The 15,793-nt window shown below is 30.9% G+C and overlaps 1 protein-coding gene across 2 annotated transcripts in view; it reads left to right on the top strand.

Moving 5' to 3' along the window:
* Window positions 1-15,793, top strand: part of LOC114334219 (cell surface glycoprotein 1-like) — a 177,405-nt gene that overhangs the window by 68,401 nt on the left and 93,211 nt on the right. The gene's annotated exons all lie outside the window — the stretch shown is intronic.

The raw sequence follows: 15,793 nt of genomic DNA, 5'->3' as shown, positions 1-15,793 counted from the left end.
TACAGGTCTCCATAATCGATACTATCGATGGTTGCATTCACAATGACACTGATAATAGGAGGTAAAAAAGGCGGGAAAATTAAAAAAAAACGTGCACAAGATCGAGAAAGTTGAGAATGTCGAAACAAAAATTGACAACAAAATATTTATTATCAAGTCGGTTTGACTTTCGTAGAATAAGGACTATTGCTAGTGGAAAATTATGTGGAAAAATTCTCGATGGGGGGGTTAGAACCCCCAAAACCCCCCTGCGCACGGGCCTGACTCGAGGGTTAAGGGGACCTATTAGGTTGTGAATTAGGTCCTAAAACCATAAGTTAAGTTTTCCATTTTAGTGGGGAATTCCATTTTTTCATTCAATTTCCCGTTTTCAACAATTTTTTTTTCAATTATAGCGCCATCTATCCATAATTCGAAAAAATGTCTCGAATAAAGTTAGTTATTTCTACGTAATGGTAGGGGAGCCCAAGCGGGGATTTTTGCAGTTACTCGAGCGCGTCAGTTTATCACATGGGGAGAAACCTTGTACCCTGTAAATGTACCCCTACCATATATTAAATCTTAATACAGGGGAGTTCGTTAAGAGGAATCCGGAAAACAAAAATGTCCTTAAAAAAACTCAAAATCGTCAGATTAAGGTACGGTAAGTTAAGTACAGCTGGTTCCTAAAAAACTGATACGACTCTCAAAGCGTATTTTGTAGGATAAATAAATACTTATTATTTACATACTTTCACTGCCAAATCTTAAAATTTGTCAGACTATTTCACTCATCTTAAAATTTTCACATAATCTGACCAATCACAAACCAAAGACAGCTTGTGTTATCACGAAAACACCAACTGTCTTTCAATTCTGATTGGTCTATCAGCTTCGTGTTTTCAACGACGTAACCATGGATACCGATCGCAAAGCAAAGTTTGACGTTTGCCAAAAAAATTATTGTAGCTGTATACGTCAAAATGAGTCGTTTCGGTGGTACTTCAAACGAAGTTATAAACCAAAACATTGAAGAAAATATACCGAGTAATACAAGAAAATCTAAATCTTATATATGGAGACAATTTATGATGTTCTGTGTGGATCGCAACTACAAATTAGATGCAGAAAATAACAACGAAAGACTAGCATTCATTCTAAAAGACTGGGCCTTCAACATGCGAAAAATTGATGGTAGTAATAAATATTTCATGATTATGACTAATTGTGAATTATTCAAAAAATGGGTAGATTTGGGTTACCTAGATCAAATGTATTATTATTAAATTCCTTCCTCTCATTCTACTGAATTTTTGACCTATCACTTTGTTCGTGAAATAGTCTAATAAAATACCACTCGTGATTTAATTTATCTTATAAGTCTGTCTTTTATTTCTAAACTCAACTGAGTTGCTTAAAGAAAACACCACTCGTCCTACGGACTCGTGGTGTTTTCAAGCAACTCGGTTTCGTTTAGAAGTAAATCGACAGACTTATCGCGAAAATTGAATCACTAGTGGTATTACTATTGATAAGTTATTCTGTTCAGTATCAAAAATGGCGGCTTTAATATTTTATTTAGCAAAAATATATTTTATTCTAATTTATGTAAAAACTATCATTTATATACTCTTTATAAAATAGAAAATAATCGTTTTCGTTTTGATTCAATTCGAGTCTCTTGCCATCCTCTGACACCTGATGTTTCGGAATCTATTCCTTGTCAAAGAGGCTTTACAAGAAGACTGAATTGAACCATAACGAAACGAAGAAGAACTGCAGATATTAAAATATTTGCAGCGGAGTGTGGTTAGACTGTCCTCTAACGGGGAATGATGAAATGAGTGAAAAATAATTTCGACCACGAGTCCAGTAATCTGTTAACCGAGGTACAGTAGTACCAAGGTGCGCGGCGCCGCTAGGAGAACACTCCAATAATGCGTCGCAGATTACTTCAATGAAACGTGGTCATTTTCTACTCTAAAACCGAGTAAGGTATGACAAAAAGACTCGGTTTTAGAGTACAAAATGACCACGTTTCATTAAAGTATTCTGCGACGCATTATTGGAGTGTTCCCCTAGCGGCGCCGCTTGGTACTACTATACCTCGGTTAACAGATTACTAGACTCGTTAGTCTAGGCGTCAGAGGGGTCACCGTGTCATATTCAATTCTGATGGACAAACTCAACGGTTTCTTATGGACTTTTGGCTGCTGATTACGAATTTCGAGGGGGGATTTCGATCCGAGTGGTCAAAAAATTGTTAAAAACAATTTAATTGTTTATAAATTGTTTATAAGGCTCTGGCTCAAACTAAAAGAGATGAAAAAAAAAATGTTGTAAATAAAATTTGTTCCTTAATAAAAAACCAAGAAAAAACCGTTTACTAAACTTAAATCTAACAATTAGAACTCAAGATAAATATTGTAAAATTAGTGCACAATGCAAATTGCATATTGCAAAATAAGTATTTTTCGAAGCTTTATCGATCGTAACTCGGCTTCAGAGTGAGTTAGAAGGTGTCGCTTTAAAGCTTAATTAACAGGCTTCCAAACAAAGTTTGTTAAATTACTTGATCTTCATTTGTTTTAAAGTTATACCCGTTTGAAGTTACAATTTTCTTAAAAATATTGTACATTCATTTGTTTATAAGGATTTCAAGCATATTTGAGCTATTATAAACATTTATACTTTAATGAACAATAATGATAGAAAAACTCAAAAGGAACAATTTGAGGTTGTGAAAATGTTCATAAGTTTATTTTTGGCCAAGATGTCGATATTTTAATGGCGCGCGCTATGAGGCGCAAGATCGGCTCACCGCGTAAAGGTTCACGCGCTAACTTCTCGATGCAAATTATAATTTCTATGTATACATACGTTATCTTCATTTTTCATTTTTGAAGATTCTAATAAAATTTTATCATATAATTCTTATAATTAAATCGTCATACTGTACCTCGTATCACCTTTCATTCTATTTACTTTGTCTTCTATTTTTTGCACTAAATGAGAAAAAAACATTAAAAACTAATATTTCAGAAGTATAACTAAAAAGTAAGTTGATATTATTTATTAGTACTATTTTTACAAACATTTTTTTCATGCATCTGCAAATCTGCATAGAGATATACAGGGAATATCAGCTTTTTTACATCTGCATAAGTTCTTAGCGAAATTTTAACAGTTACATGGTGGTACAAGTCTGTTCTTGTAGGCAGTAAAACTAAAACTTTTTGAGGCTTCAGAGTCTAATTATCTGTATGATATCCATATAAAGTGGATCTAGTTCTTTTGCAGCATCATCAAGGCCCGTCAATTGAGTGTATGCCGCCACATCATAAATGCTCGTTTTATATGCAATGATGATGCTGCAAAAGAACTCGATCCATTTTTATATGGATATCACATATTGGCTCATTTGCTTGCGTAGAAGCCGAGTTACGATCGATAAAGCGTCGAAGAATACATACTTACTTGACTGTGAGCCAATCTTGAGCCTCATAGCGCGCCATTAAAATATCGACATCTTAGCCAAATATAAACTTACGAACATTTTCGTAAGCTCAAATTGTTCCTTTTGAGTTGTTTTATCATTATTGTAAATTAAAGTGTAAATGTTTATAGCTCAAGTTTGCTTGAAACCTTTATAAACAAATTCATGTACAATTTTTTTGAGAAAATTAACTTCAAACGAGTATAACTTTAAAACAAATGAAGATGAAATAATTTAACAAACTTTGTTTGGAAGCGTCTTAAGGACTTTTTAAAAGGACATTAAGCTTTAAAAGGACACCTTATAGGGCCCATTTGCATGCGTAGAAGCCAAGTTACGATCGATAAAGCTTTGAAAAATACTTATTTTGCAATTTGAAATTTGCATTGTGCACTAATTTTACAATATCTTGAGTTATGATTATCGGATTTAAGTTTAGTAAACGGTTGTTTCTTCGTTTTTTATTAAGGAACAAATTTTATTAGAAACATTTTTTTCTATTTCTTTTAGTTTATGAGCCAGAGCATTATAAACAATTTTGACCACTCGGATCGAAATCCCCCCTCGAAATTCGTAATCAGCAGCCAAAAATCCATAAGAAACCGTTGAGTTTGTCCATCGGAATTGAAAATGACACGGTGACCTCTATTTGGCGCCTAGACTACGTGATCGAAATTATTTTTCACTTATTTCTTTATAAAATGCAGGAATTCAAAATAATATCAACATTTAGACCCTAATAATTATTACAATTTATGAATTAACATATGTAGTCAGTTGTTTGTTTATTTTATTATTTGTCTGTCAGAATAAATATAATACCGGGTGTCCACTTATATTTTCCCCCATTTTAACTGCCTATAACTTCTAAACGGCTCAAGATAGAAATATGCGGTTTATGCTGAAATGTTTTATTTTAGTAAAAGTTTTGTCTGAATGTATGAATTTTTTATATCGCTTTTAAATACGAAAATAAAAATGGCGGATTTTTGAAAAAACGTTGTTGACTTTTTTTAATAGAACACCCAGTATATTTTTTTGTAAATTGAAAGAAAATTCATTCACCTACCCAGCGATGTAATGTTTTTCAAAATCGGTTGTCAAATCACTGAGTAATTAATTTTTAAAATGAGAGGTGCAACGTGGATTTCGCATACCTAAATAACATAACATCACTAAGCAAATTGATATTATGTTATGTGATTTCCACATTGCATCTCTCATTTTAAAAATTAATTGCTCAGTCATTTGATAACCGATTTTAAAAAAATTTATACCGCTGGATAGGTAAATGACCGTTTTTTTCAAGATTTTAGGCAAATGACCATGTTTTATATCGCTTTTAAATAAAAAATGGCGGATTAAAAAAAACGTTGTTGACTTTTTTTATTAAAACACTCAGTATATTTTTTCGTAACTTGAAAAAAAAAACGGTCATTTACCTATCCAGCGGTATAAATTTTTTTAAAATCGGTTGTCAAATGACTCAGAAATTAATTTTTAAAATGAGAGATGCAATGTGGAAATCACATAACATAATATCAATTTGGTTCGTTATGGTATTTAAGTATGTGATATCCACGTTGCACCTCTCATTTTAAAAATTAATTACTCAGTGATTTGACAACCGATTTTAAAAAACTGTATTTCGCTGGATAGGTGAATGACATTTCTTTCAATTTACAAAAAATATACTATTATTAAAAAAAAGTCAACAACGTTTTTTTCAAAAATCTGCCATTTTTATTTTCGTATTTGAAAGCGATATAAAAAATTCAATCCATTCAGACAAAACTTTTACTAAAATAAAACATTTCAGCGAAAACCGCATATTTCTATCTTAAGCCGTTTAGAAGTTATAGGCAGTTAAAATGGGGGAAAATATAAGTGGACACCCGGTATAATCAAATACACTGCTCAATCAAGTCAGTCCAATCAAATACACTGCTCAAAATGATCAAATCTTACTAAGAGTCGTATCAGTTTTTTTAGGAACCAGCTGTACATGCAGAACAGTGAACAGTGTATAGTCAGTGTTTCACAAGAAAAAAGCGAATATTTCGAGAAATAAACGTCAGATCGAAAAACTAAAAAATACGTTTTCAATATTTTTCAAAAATTTATCGAACGGAACCAAACATGACCCACCACGGAGAGGGCGGGAAGTAAATTTAAAATTTTAAATAGGAACCCCGCGATATTTCGCGAAATGAACATCAGATTGAAAAACTGCTAAAATAAGATACACGTATTCAATATTTTTGGAAAATCTATCCAACATGATATCTACCCCCACGGAGGTAAGGTGGGGGCTTACGTTAAAATCTTAAATAGGAGCCCCCATTTTTTATTGCAGATTTGGATTCTTATGTAAAAATAAGCAACTTTTACTGGAGACATTTTTTCGAATTATGGATATATGCCGCTCTAATCGAGAAAAAAAAACGATTGTTGGAAATGGAAAATTAAATAAAAAAAAAGAATGTGTGTTTACTTTGTACGCACGTAAGAAGTTATACTTCTATTATATGATTTCAACGAAATAAAATACTTTAAACAGTTTATTTTTATTTTATTAAACTAATTGTAATACTTACCACTTTCTAAAAACCCAAAAATTAGAGACCGACCGAATGTGATTTTTTTGGCCGAAGCCGATGCCGAAGTTCGGCCTGTAGGATACCTTCGGCTGAAGCCGAAGCCGAAGTTCTAAATATTTGCATTCATAGTAGGGATAGTCGATGGTCGATGTTTTGCCATTACTATTTAGGTAGTCAAAACACCAGTAATCTTGAGTTTTAACAAATACAATAAAATTATTATAGTTTCTCAGAATTTTACTACGTGAGAAATATTCAAATGAAGATCTTTGAGACATCTTGGCCTATTGTTAAAATTTATATCCTACCTACTACCTGAAATTTTGTAAAACGTTTTAGTTTATTAGGGTATAAAATAGGGTGTAAATATTATTCAAACTATCAAAGGCTCGCCGAAGCATATTGTTTAGAGATTATTTATATGGTATAGTATACTCAGAGCATTTTATTATTCTCCCTTCGGCGAAACCTTCGGCTTCGTTTTGGCCGAAGGTGACCGAAGCCGATGCCGAAGCCGATTAATCGGTCGGTCTCTACCAAAAATAAAAAAAAAAACAGTAATTGTCCGCATTTGAACCCGGGACCTCTCGATCTCTAGTCGAATGCTGTACCAATAAGGCTACGAAGGCATTGTTTTGACGGTTTCTCTTTTGTCTTTGACATTATGACAAATCACGGTAACAAATAGACGAAGTGAGGTATTAAATATAAAAATGTTTTATTAATACGTATTATTACACGAGGAAGACAAATCCAAAGACACAAAAATTATAATAAATATATTTACTAAAAACACCAATGTAGTACTTTTTCCACACCTTTTTTGAACTGATACATACATAACTTAAAAGATTTAGCAACGAACAACATACTGTCTCTGTGCGCATGCGCGCAGAATAATAAAAATTCACTCTCTATCGCGCCTAAAGAAGTATAACTTCAAAAAATGGAAAGTTCCCCACTTTATGGAGAACCAAATAGGTGTCCATAACGCTGGAGTAACTGCAAATTTAGCATAGTTTCCTCCCCTACTATAAGTCCGTTCAGAATTGGAACATTAATTTAAAAAACCCAAATGTCCAAGTTGACATTTCTACGCTGACTACATTTCCAATTTTTTCATTATTCCGTGACACGGGATTCGTCTACGCTGACTATATTTCCAATTTCATTAGTCCCTGACACGGGATTCGAGTCTTCTCCCCTGTTCAATTATTGGGGGTTGTTTACCTCCTCGCTGCTAGAATTTTCACGCAAGGATACTGGAAATAGCATCGAACCAAACCTGCTTGAAGCTAAAATCGATCTATTTTAGAATATCTCCATGCGCCATTCTGAACCAAACCGGCACAAGTTTTCGGTGGGCTATTCTATACCACAAAAAAGAAAAAATTATGAAATTAAAAAAAAAAACACAATTCATCTCGTTATAATAGTCATTTTATTATTTTACTTCGAATTAGGCCAGAATTTTACTTTGAAATTATGTATGTAAGTTTATTTGAAGTTTCGATTTCCACTTTGGAAATCGTTATCAAAATACAAAATAATAATAAATTATACAAATTTCGTTTTTGTTGCTTGGTAAAAAAATCTTCTAATAATTTACTCTTATGGGCATATTTATGTTTCGTGGACCTTCAGAAAGCGCTTGACATGGTCAAATTAAAGGACGTTATCCATTTGTTATACTCAAGAGAGGTACCTACCTCTAGGAATAATTAAAACGATCGAAAACATGTACCAGAACAACAAAATAAAAGTGAAAGTAGGAGATGAACTAATAAACCGATCAAATAAAATTACAATACATGTAAATCAAAATGTAATTCCCTACAGGTTGGAATAAATTTTTTATCAAAGTTTAGGTCAAATCAAAAGATATTTTCAAGAAAGTATATGATTCATATGAGGGGATCATTGTTTAAATAATAATTAAAAATGGGCAATTTTTGCTCAAAATTTACGTTTTTAACTGCTGAGCAAATTCATGTTTTTATTAAGGTTTTTGCAATTTTTTTCTGCAAAGCTGAAGAAACAATATTTTATATAAGACTTACTAAATTAAATTTGACCCATAATTTATTTAAATATTTGTAAATCAAACTTGAAAACAAGTTTCCAAAAAAATATTATTTGCATTATAAATAAGCACTATAAAATATTTTGATTTGCAGAAAAAGTTGCGCTATGGTACCAGTATAAACTGAAAAAAATTGGTTGATAAACATGGAGTAGTTTATGAGATATTTAATTTGTTTATAAAAAATAAACATTTTTTCAACTGCAAAAACGCGGTTGTTGTCGATAGAGTATACAAGTTTTTAAGGTCTCATTTTTTTGCTTTTATGTATATTTTTGATTAATGTATTGGCAAATTAAAATTTCTATTAAACACTCCTCCAAAATGGCGTTTGAAAATTGGTGTAATTTGTTTAAAACTTGTTTGTTTAATAATATCGCCGAGATTGAATATTTTGAAATTATTTTTAGATATTCGTGTTCCTGGTAGTTTTTGACACATTCACAAATGAAAAAAAAATTCTAGAACCATTTTTTGCCGAGATAGCTTTTCCAAGTTTAAAAATTCGTAATTTGTTTATTTATCAATATTAACATTTAAAAGTGCGTGAGTACATCTAATAGCCTTACTACTTAACAATGCCGTTTATACACATGATGAAAACTGTATAATATTTTGAAAAATAATGATTTTCATAGCACCTTAAATGAAAACTTTTTGCCTGAAAATTGGCGGAGGAGTGGTTTGCTATATCTCCATTAATAAAATGGGCCAATTTCAATGTTTTTTTCTTAATTTGGGGTAGCATATAAAAATAGTAACATCTGCATGACCCTTTTGCAATAAATATTCACTAATTTGTTATAAAGAATATTTTATTCAAAACTTTTTTTTTCTCTAATATTGTGATAAATAAAAGTTGACAACAAAGATAACCACAAAACAGTATTAAAACAAATTTTTATTTTAAAAATTTAACAAAATAGTAAAATTTTGTTAAGGAAACAAAAACTTTTTTCTTTGTACAAATCATTTTGGCAAAATCTCGCAAAGTTAATGTGAATTCAAAAGAATATATATAAAATAAATGGCGGACAAAGATATATGTGTATATAATGTACCTATATAAGTGAATAAAAATTAAAAATTATAATATACACAATTTTTAGTGTACTACCTGTTAGATTATAAAATTAAATGCAAAATACAAATATATTTTAATAGTATACAAAGAAAAAAGGCTTTACCAACTTTTTAATGTAGATTCAGTAACATTTTGTTAATTTTTTTTATAAAAAATCTCTAGAGAAAAAAAATTTGAAAAAAATTGTTTATACCAAGTTGACGAATACTTATTGTAAAAAGTGTCATTAAGATGTTATTATTTTTATATGCTACCCTAAACTAAAGAAAACATTGAAATTGGTTCATTTATTAACGAAGATATCGCAAAGTACTACTACACCACTTTTCATGCAAAAAGTTTTCATTTAAGGTCGCTACGAAAATCATTATTTTTTAAAATATTTTAAAATTTTAACTCTATGTATAAATGACATTGTTAAGTAGTAGGTTTGATAGATGTACTCAAGCACTTTAAAATGTTAATATTGATAAATAAAAAAAATATGAATTTTTAAACTTGTAAAAGCTATCTCCGCAAAAAATGGATCTAGAAATTTTTTTGTTTCTTGTAAGTGTGCCAAAAGCTACCAGGAACACGAATATCTAAAAATAATTTCAAAATATTCAATCCCGGCGATGTTATTAAAAAAACAAATTTTAAACAAATTACACCAATTTTCAAACGCCATCTTGGGTGAGTGTTTAATTGAAATTTTAATTTGTCAATACATTTATCAAAAATATACATAAAAGCAAAAAAAATGAGACCTGAAAAACTTGTATACTCAATCGGTAACAACCGCATTTTTGCAATTGAAAAAGTGGTAATTTTTATAAACAAATTAAATATCTCATAAAGTAGGCTTAATATTTATCAACCAATTTTTCTTTAGTTTATGCTGGTACCATAGCGCAACTTTTTCTGCAAAACAAAATATTTTATATTGATTACTTATAATGCAAATAATTTTTTTTTGGAAATTTGTTTTTCAATTTTGATTTACAATTATTTAAATAAATTAAAGGTCAAATTTAATTTAGTAAATCGTATATAAAAGATTTTTTCTTCAGCTTTGCAGAAAAAAATTGTAAAAACCTTAATAAAAACATGAATTACCGCAGCAATTAAAAAAGTAAATTTTGTGCAAAAATTACCCATTTTTAATTATTTAAACACTGATCCCCTCATATGAATCATATACTTTCTTAAAAATATCTTTTGTTTGGACCTAAACTTTGATGAAAAATTTATTCCAACCTGTACGGAATTATATTTTGATTTTATTTTATTTTATTGGGCTATAACTGACCCAATTGAAGCTGGCAATGAGATAAGACCGGTGGATTCCTTGAATCCTTTATTGTTCAACCTGACCATATGAAATAATAAAAAAAGTAAGAATTAAAAAAGGATACCAAATGGGGAAAAACCACTTAAAATATATGATTTGTTACGTGACTTCTTTCTTAAGTAGTACGTTACGTGACCTAGTTGTTTCTTACATTTTATCTACTATTTATCTTTGCCGTCTTTTTGTTTTTATTTGTTGTCATCAGTTTTGTTTTCTGGATGTTTCTATTCTCACCCTAAAGACTTACTTTATTAAAAAACTTCCTTGGTTGTTTATTCTATATTTTTCTATATTTATTATAGTTGTTATCGTCCATACTTAATATTGAGTGAATAATATTTTTCCATCATTATCTCCCAGTTCTCAGAGAATTCTCGTCCTTTATTTTATAGAGAAAGCCATTCCTCTTGTACACAACTATGTAACAACACACTGTTCCCTGGAAACGGTCCAAAATTGCAATAACAGATTGTTGTGCCTTTCTACGTATTTCCACCAAATTCGCAGAAATTTTAGGTTGCGGAAAATTTACATTATCCTTTTTCCCCGAAAACCTGTTTTAAAAGCAGGAATAAATTCATGGAAACATGATGTAAAAACGGGAGTAAATTCGTAGGAAACTGATTAAGAGCATAGGTGCAAAATTTCGAGCCAGTGTTTTTTGAATACATTTATTTTTTTTGCAATCCTGAAAAAACTAATCATGATTTTTGAAAATTTTTAACGCAGAATGAAATATTGGGTACATTATTACCGAGGGTCGAAAATCCCTGAAAACTTCTAAAATATTTATTTTAACAGGTTACAGGGGTAAAAAAAAAGAAAATTCAAATCTCATTCAAAAGAAACTTTTTGTTTATTCTAAGGGACTTTCGGCCCTCGGTAATAATACTCTGGGCTAATTAGCAAAATACAAGGAAAAGTTATTTACCAGCAATTTTTATGCTACTTTGGACTTGAGTTATTGGATGAGAAACAGAAAAAATAAAATTACCGATTTGCCGCACGGTTTACAAAATGTTCGATCTCCTTTTAGAGAAAGTTCCAAATATGGTCCGATCCATGAATTAACTATATAGAAGTCATCTTTCAGAGCAAACTTCTAAAACTTTTTAAAATGTGTGTTCTTTGCTTGTCGCCATACGTAATAAAACTAAACTTTGATAGAGTAACCGACTGTACAACTGATAATTGTTTATTAAACAAGGGAAAAAGGTTAGAGAATTGTCCAAGATGATGTGTCCGCCAGAGAATCTCTTTGATTTTCTTTCTGTCTTCGCCTTAGTTCACCTGTGAGGTCTTAACTTTTTTACTCTATATTGTAACGTCTTACATATTTTAGCTGTCGAGTTTCAATTTCTTCGCATCTTTTCATTGCTTCTTTTTATTTCGCTTTTCTGATTTTCCTTTTTCTTTCGTTCATCACTCATCAGCTTCAGCATCTCATCTGTCATCCAAATGAGGAATATGTAAATTCCAGATTAAAAGTTCTTGAGATTTATTGTTAAACTATTTTACAACATTAATATCAAACATTGAACAATAATTTCTAATTTGATGAATTAATTTTCCAATCCTATGGTTTGCATACCAAATGAGTGCTGGTTTATTAGTTTTTCTTATTCTTTAAATATTTTATAGAATTTATTGATCAATTCGCAGAAATTCTGCCTCTTTCTTATAAAAAATCTTTTATTTCGACATTTTTATTATGAAATCGTCATCAGTTTATCATTTAGTTCTGAAGTTATAGTTAATGATAGCATGCTAGTCATAAAAACGAATGTAATAAACTTTTTACTTAAAGAATCGTCACGTGACGTGATTAATTTTACTCTCTCAATGCCAAATAAAATTTAGTTAAATTAAAAAATTAATATAAAAATACTTATTTTAATACTTAAATGAGTTAGGTTTGATAGCACATTATGTGTATTATCTTTTTTAATTATTTTAATATTTAGTCTCTAAATAAATGAAGCAAAGAATATCATTGAATTTGTACATGTCATTCATTCTTTTTGAAAACAAGCACTTCTTATCAGTAAAGAATTTCATTAACCTATCACAGTTACAGTTGTTGCAGATATACAAAAATAAATAACTTAACGTGAACAAAAAAACTCCCTGGTGTAGTTGGTATAAAATTTAATTTAATTAAGAATTAAAATTCTAAAAAATCCAAAAGGATTACATTCATCGTTCAGAACGTTTTCGGACTTATCAGTCCATCATCAGTGAACTCCGTGTCCTTGCAAAATAGCCACAATGTCAAACACTAGTTGGGTTAAATGATCGAATCTTAAGATTGGCAGACTTAACGTGATCCAAAGCAGACGTAATAAAAAACTATGTAAAAGTAGAGCATTCACATGTTCCTGGAGGCACTCCATTGCCATCGACTATAAGTCACATTATTTTATTGCATTTATTATGTATTGTTATGCTCTACCTTTTCTGTTTATTTAGATTAATTAGCAAATTATTAATTTGATTGATTATCCAATTATTTTATTTATTGCCTATGTAAAGACATAACTAAATTCCAATTAAATTTTCCAATCAATTTTATTATCAGGGCTAATTTTGTATTTGATCCAATACCAGTAATCTGTGGATTCTAGTATTTCTGGTTGCTTACTTCTTCCAGGGTAGAAACAGGGAAATTGACAACACTCAAATTCATATAAATGTAATCTATTGTTTTTATTAAAAACCGTGTACATATGATTCAAAATTATTAAAATTTTACTTTGTTGCAACAATCTCTAACTTAATAAATTAAAACTCTAACTCTGGTATCTCCTTGTTTTGACAAAATTATTTATTTAATTAATTTCATATTTACTCATACTGAATTGAATGAATTTTACTTTTCTTCTTTTGAATTGATTTCTCAAATTTGAAATGACTAACTGTGTTACAAAAATATTGTTCAATAATAAACAAGTAAGCAAATATGGTCTTGATATAAATAACTTTTCTCCATTCAGACAAATGATTTGACTAACCTTTTATTCTTCACTCCCTCGTTTTCTGGATTGCGCTGTCCTTGATTCTCTCAACACGTACTCTCTGGTTGTTGCGAAAAAATCCCCCTCGTCAAAACTGCTTCCAAGAAAAACACACAGGACTTGCTCGAATATCTACTCTTCAACCGGTCGACGATTTGGTTTCAACTTGACTCTGCTCGCAAAGGCTGATCACACCACTCTACACTGATTATACACTTTTAAAACTCGACTGCCTTCTTCTGATGTCAATTACACAGTGACTTTATTTTTCTCTCCAATCCATACTCTCACATCCATTATCCCTTCTCCCGATATTTTTCGTCCACTCAACAACAACCTCTCTCCAACCATTTATTTCTTAAGAAACCCAATATTCTTCCACATAACTTTTCCAATTTGTCAAATTCAAGGAAAATCATAATTAGTTATTTTCTACTTTCTACTCTTACAACTAAAATAATACCGTTTGTATACCACATTAAAATACCTTCCCGGAAGGATCTTAAAAACGTTATTGTCCCGTCAACGCTCTCTCCACTTTCTAATCACCGAAATGTTTTGTTAATGTCCCGACCATTTCGTGGAATAATTATCACTAATCGTTTTAATTTTTCCGAAACACTTGTTTAAAAGCAAAATTATATTCTAAACAAATTTGGCCATATACAGGGTGATGAAAAACTATCATTTCATGGTCGTTGATATAAATTTAATTTTTTTGAATTTCCTTAAAAAAAAACAATTCCACAACAGTATATAGAAGGTTGCTTCATCAGAAAAAAGGATTTGACCAATGAAGCGTGGATTTTGATTTCATAAACCGTAAATTTCTCCACAAAACTGCATTCGGCTATCTGGATCATCCTCATTTTTTCCTGGACATTATGGATTTTATCCGGATAATTCTCTTTTTAATATGTACATGTAAAACAGGCCTTTTTGGCTTAATAATAGATCATGGGTTACATGTTACATTATCATTTATTGGTGGGCAACCAGCTTTTGCAACATGTTTCACGTGTCCAGTTTCTCTAAACTTTTTAATTTCACTAACAGTGGATTGTGTGATAGGCGTATTAGGATATTTTATATTAAATAAATTACATAATTGATACTTCGACACTTCGATTCTTTGTGTTTCCAGTAACAGAGGCATTAATTATTTATATATTTCATGCAATAAACTCGTCCTTATAAGAAAATGCAAAGAACTGACATAAATTTGACCCAATAGTCCTGGAAATGAAACACAGCACTATCGATTTTAAGTAAAATAAGATGGATTTGATTGCGGTTTTGGGCATTCAATTCTTCTTGGATAATCTTTACAAACTTTGTGACCGTATCTGATCATGAAAAAATGAATAACTGTTTTTGGGCATAAGATAAATTCATTTTTACTGAACACGAATATACACCGGCAATAACATCCGTAGTACCTGGTACCCCGTAATGGTGTCATCAACACCTTCCTCTAGAATTTTTCAAAATTCGTTGTATAATTATCCAAAACTTGTCACCCGGGAGGTTTTCGAGGCCGCTGAACACGAATATGACATCGACAAGACCTCGTAGTACCGGGTACTCGCTGAGAATGTTATCAACACCTTCCTAAGGAGTTTTATAAAAATTATTTATACAGGGTGTCTAGAAACTCTACCGACAAACGAAGACAGGAGATTCCCCAGATAATTTTAACCCAATTCACCTAGTCCGAAAATGCTTCCTAAAGGAGCTAGAGCTCTTTGAAGATGGCGTCTTGTAATCAGTTTTTCTTAAATAACTCCAGAACGCTTCTATTTATAGGAAGTTTGTTTAAAAAACAAAACAACAAGATATCAGATTTTTTTTACAATTTTCATACGTACACAGTACCTTTTCAATTTCAGTAGTTTCATTCTATTTGAAAACATAACATACACAGAGGATATAACCCTCTACACCTGAGTAGATAGTGTCCTATGGAGGAGATCAGGACATACTTGACCACCGATTTTAGCGGAGAACTTCTTCTATACTGATATCTTGTAGTTTTATTTTTTCAAACAAACTTCTGTATTGGGCCTGATGGTGGAAGATGGGACATAAATTATTGTAAGTCCGAAACCGGGCGCCGGATTGACCTTTTTTCGTAACTCTTTGCATCATGGACTCACACTTGCAACCATTTCACCATTTATAAATTATTTTCGTTTATCAAATCA

The sequence above is a fragment of the Diabrotica virgifera genome, chromosome 4 (genome assembly GCF_917563875.1).
Source record: "Diabrotica virgifera virgifera chromosome 4, PGI_DIABVI_V3a".
Taxonomy (NCBI): domain Eukaryota; kingdom Metazoa; phylum Arthropoda; class Insecta; order Coleoptera; family Chrysomelidae; genus Diabrotica; species Diabrotica virgifera.
Note: the sequence above shows the minus strand (reverse complement) of the source record. Positions and strands in the feature narration are given on the sequence as shown.